Here is a 5,712-nt window from a genome sequence, read left to right on the forward strand (position 1 = left end):
CGAAATAGCGAATCCGCGATAAGTGAACCGCGAAGTGGCGAGGGATCACTGTACATTAAAAACAGTCATTGAAACGAAAAATTTGATAGTACATCGAAATAAAGTCTTAGTATACTACATCGAAAAATGTAAAAAAAGTCATAGTATTGTACATCGAAAAAAGTCATTGGATAGTACATCGAAAAAAGTCATAGTATAGTACATTGAAAAAGGTCATAGGATCGTACATCGAAAAAAAGTCATAGGATTGTACATCAAAAAAAGTCATAGAATAGTACATCGAAAAACAATCATAGTATAGTACATCGAAAAAAATCATAGTATAGTACGTCGAAAAAAGTCATTGTACAGTACATCGAAAAAGTCATAGGATAGTACATCGGTAAAAGTCAAAAAGTCATAGTATAGTACATCGAAAAAAGTCATAGTACATCAAAAAAAGTCATAGAATAGTACATCGAAAAACATTCATAGTATAGTACATCGAAAAATGTCATATGATAGTACATCGAAAGAAGTAATAGGATAGCACATCGAAAAAAAGTCATAGTGTAGTACATCGAAAAAAGTCAAAAAAGTCAAAGGATAGTACATCCATAATCGAGCAACAGAGATATCATTTTTCACCTTCATTGCAGCTGTGATGGTACTATGTTTTTTTCTAAAACCTGACTGAACTGGGGATAAAATTCCTGTGCATGCAAGAAGTCTTTCATCTGCATCACTCACCAGGATTCAAGCGTTTGGCCAAAACAGACAAATTAGAATGGTCTGTATATTGTTTCAGTTTGACGGGCACCCCTTTCAGTATGGACAACAAATCAGTATTTCCAATTTTGGGAATAGTGGTGCCTTTTAAAGTAAGGTTTAAAAAGGTACGTTAGAGGTTGTGCTTCACATCACTAGCTATTTTTAAGAAATAGGGTTCTATAGATCAGGTCCTGTTTTTTTTTCAGGATTCAGTCCTTTAGTGCTTTTGAACGTCATCCACTGAACATGGAGCGAGATTGAGACACTTGTAGTGACTGTGTACATCTCTACAGATCACAGTATAAGGACAGCATGTCAAACAAAGAACCCGACTGAATAAAATGCTCATTAAAATGATTCATACCCCAACTTGTCTAAACTACTACACGACTATTTCATATAGAAGATGAACATTATACTCTCGTTGTTAGGAGAGAGTATTTTATAGCCTTCCAGAATTTCTGGGGCTTTTAAGGTATTAGTAGTGGCTGACAGATAAAAATCAGATTTTGCTTCTCAATAGAGGAAGAACATTTATTTCTTAGCTGTCTAAAAAACAGCCAATAGACGAAGAGCCCGATTTTCTTCGCTTTAGCCCAAGCTAAATGCGGTCATGAAGAATATCTCCAAGCTCAAGGAAAACCAGGATATACCGCCCCTTAACTCTCTAAATCTCTTATGGGGCGTGTTTATTTTAGTACTTGCAGAAAACTATCCGGAAAAAGATCCACATCGGGAATCAGCTCTATTCTACTCCAATCACAATTAAATAAATCATGGCAAGCCCTGTTCATTGAATTTTTTGAGTACATTGAATACAGTCATAAGATACTACATAAAAAAAGTCAATAAAGTCATAGTATAGTACATCGAAAAAAGTCATAGAATAGTACATCGAAAAACAGTCATAGTCACATTCCTCTTACATATTACACAAGTTACATTTAGGCAACTTAGATTCCTTAGACCGTGATACGAGTGGTCACTTAGGTCATGCAAAAAATACAACCAGCAGAAATTTGTGCGGGACATTAGTCAAATTAAACAATTAAGTGGATTTCTCATGGCACTTAAGATTTAACGAGTGGGAGAGTGATTAACTGTGTAAATTGACAGAATCACAAAATGACTCTAAATTCATCTGAGCGAGGTTTCAGCCAGTCCCTTTAGGTCACCTGCACAAAATATTTCAGAGTAGTCCAATCTGGATAAGGGTTGAATAAGAGTCTGCAATGCAGTACTCAGGGCAGAAGGAGGCCTATAAACCCCACAACAGTAACCGACGTTCACACCCGCCACCGACTTGAGCGTCTAAAGTTACCGAAGTCATTCATTTTCAATGGACGGCTTTCTCTCACTGCAAGGAGCGGCAAATCTGTCGGCGTCGCGTTTTGGGCGTTTTGAGCGTGTTGAGCGTCAATCAGAAAGTGAATTTTCAACTTTATGGTAATGAGCTATGAGCGGTTCCGCGCAAGCACGGATAACGCCAGCCGCCAATCGGAATATAGACGTCCTTCACGCGTGCTGATCCTGGAGAAACCTACATGTAAACTTCCGTTCCTACCAAAACATTATTCTGAGACAAGCTCATAATCGCCGTTGCTGGGTTTACCTTTCGTTTATATACAACGTTGTTGTACATAGGAACAATTTCTACCTCCGGTCACATCCGTCACAGTGAAGTCCGCACGGGTCACTAGATTAGTCCGCGGCTGCTCGCTCTGCTGCACGCGCTATGCTCAGCGGCAACGAGCGACGCATACGGCATGCCAGCGGCTAACGAGCGAGCTAACTGCTAACAGACCCCGTTGCACCAATTAATACAATTCTGTCATTAGCTGATATGTAATTTATAAAGGTTTCTAGTGTCAGTGATTGGCCGTGGCTGCGTGCGCTACTCCCGGTCGAACAGAAACGCTGCCACGTCAGAGGGCCAAAGCGTCACAACGCTTCCCCGTACTGTTGACAAGCGCTTGGCGGGGCGCCAAGCTTTTTTGCAGCTCAAGTCGGTGGCGGTGTGTCGTACGGTAACATAAAGGCCCTTGGCCAGCTCCACCTTCACTGCCAAAAATTCCAGCTGCTTACCAATTGATTCTGAATGGACTAACTCACATTAATTTAGATTCAGCATAACATAGCAACCCCACCACCCTTCCTTAACTGTCAGTACAAACACATTATAACCACCCATTCAATGTCCATATCAGTGATTGATTTTGTCGCCAGGTTTCAGACAGCAACAATACCGCATCCGTTAAATTCACCCAAATTCTACAGATCCATTTTGGGTAACAAACTGCGGACATTAGGTGATTAACTCAAACCAGACATGGATTTCCTCACGCAATGAAATACACTGCAACTCAGGGCCTGGATTTGGCTGCACATTACCAGATAAAAAAACACATAAGAATATAACCATCTCTGTTACCATCAGTATACACAAGATCTGTAAGTTTTTAAAATGAGAGTCCCAGTAATGTCGCTGCTCAAATGCAAAATAGTCATTTAAAATCAAAAGATTTGAAGTCTGAAGAATATCTCTGGGTAGAAACCACTAAAATTTAAGTCCCCTGCCACTCTTTTGGCAATTGAGGGGAATGCACAAAGGCTGACAGTTGAATCCATGGGCTATGTCCAAAGAGCCATAAATGTGTAGATGTACTCACCCAGTGTAAATCACTTGATCTTAGATTTGCACAACAATGAGCAAAAGCAGCTTAAAAGAAAAGCCTTTAGAGGAGGTTAGCAAAACCGAATGAGTCTGACAGTGCGTCAGGATCCACCAAGCCTGGAGATGTGGCTGGGCTGCTGGCCTAGAGAAGCTAGCAGAACCCACAGATCCACGTGAGGCCTTGAAAGGCTAGCAAGGACAGGCACAGAGCAACACACCTAGAGCATATACTGGGGCTGCTAGGGCCTGAAGCCAGAGATGGTAGCTGGACTGCTAAGGCTAGAGGGGCTACCAGGCCTCACGATCAAGTAGAGCCAGAAGATGGAAGCTGGGCTGCTAGGTCCTGGAGAGGTATGAGGGCCTCAATATCAAGCAGAGCCCAGGAGGTGTAACTGGTTCTTTAGGCCTGGAGTCTCGAGATGTAGCTGGACTGCTAGGGCCAACAGAGCCTCAGAATTCAGGTAGAGCCAGTAACGGAAGCTTTTCTGCAGCGACGTAGTCATAGTCTAATAAAAAATACTTTATCTAAAGCCAAAGAGCTCAATCATGGAATCACGCCAAAAAATGTCCTCCATATATTATAAAAAGCACAATGAGAAATAAATGTGTAGATAAAAGTGACAAACACATCAGACCATACATGCTGCCATGCATGCTGCTATCTGGATCAGAGTCCTATCATCAAAAATCAAAGTAGTTGTACATGCGAAAAAAGTCATAGTATAGTACATAGAAAAAAAAGTCATAGTACAGTACATCGAAAAAGTCTAGTATAGTACATCGAAAAAAGTCAAGAAAGTAAATCGGAAAACAGTCATATGACCGTACATCGAAAAAAGTCAAAAAAGGCATAGTAAAGTACATCAAAAAAAAGGTCAGACATTTTTTTTTTTTTATAGTATTGAAAAAAAGTCGTAAGAGGTACATTGAAAAAGTCCAAAAGTCTAGTACAGTACATCGAAAAAGTCATTGGATAGTACATGAAAAAAAAAAATCATAGTAGTCACAAAAAGAGTCATAGTATAGTACATCGAAAAAAGTCTATTACAGTACATCGAAAAAACTCATAGGATAGTAATCGAAAAACAGTCAAGCATGATACATTGAAAAAAGTCATAGTATAGTACATTGAAAAAAAGTCCATAGGATATTACATCGAAAAAAGTCAAAAAGTCATACTTAGTACATTATAAAATATTGTACAGTACATCAAAAAAAGACATAGTATGTACATCAAAAAAGTCAAAAAGCCATGGTATAGTACAGTACATCAAAAAAAGTCTAGTATAGTACATCGAAAAACAGTCATACATAGTACACGAGAAAACGTCATAGTACATAATCGAAAAAAGTCTAGTACAGTACATCGAAAAAAGTCAAAGTAAAGTACATCAAAAAACAGTATAGTATAGGTACATCAAAAAAAAGTTAAAGAAGTCCATAGAATAGTGTATTGAAAAAAGTCATAGGATAGTAAATGAAAAAAAGTCATAGTATAGTACATGAAACAGTCATAGTATAGTACATCGAAAAAAAGTCATAGTATAGTACATTGAAACAGTCATAGTATAGTACATCGAAACAAAACGTTTAAAAATTGAATGAATAGTACATGATATAGTACATCAAAAAACAGTCATAGTGTAGCCAATCGAAAAAAAGTAAAAAAATATAGTATAGAACATCGAAAAAGTCTAGGATAGTACATGAAAAAAAAGTCATAATTATATACAAAAGTCATATGTATCTATGACTGTTTTTCGATGTAATATCAGTCGAAAAGTCATAGTATAGAACATCGAAAAAGTCTAGGATAGTACAGTCGAAAAAGTCTTGGATAGTTATCAAAAAAGGTCAAGGTAGTACATCGGGAAAAAAATCATAGTATATTAACATCGAAAAAAGTCAGAGCAAACGCACAAAACAGATGCCGGAATAAGATGGATAACAACCACAACCTTCTGGTTGTGAAGCAGAACTGTTCCTCTTAGCCACCATACTGACTTAGTAAGCATAAATGTAGAAAAACCTCAAAATACTATAGTTTGTTGAAAAAGTTAAAAAAAAAAAAAAAATCATAAACCAAGTATACAATACCTGACATTTTTACTATTTGAACTTCTCACAGAAAAGCATAGAATGAGAGGGATTCAAACAACAACCTTTCACTGTGAGGCAGAACAACTAACCACTTATACCACAGCTGACTTAGTATAGAGTGTGTAAAAGTATAGTATAGTACATTGCAAAAAAAGTCATAGTATGTACATCAAAAAAACAGTCTAGTG

This window comes from Etheostoma spectabile, unplaced genomic scaffold, assembly GCF_008692095.1.
Source record: "Etheostoma spectabile isolate EspeVRDwgs_2016 unplaced genomic scaffold, UIUC_Espe_1.0 scaffold273, whole genome shotgun sequence".
Taxonomy (NCBI): domain Eukaryota; kingdom Metazoa; phylum Chordata; class Actinopteri; order Perciformes; family Percidae; genus Etheostoma; species Etheostoma spectabile.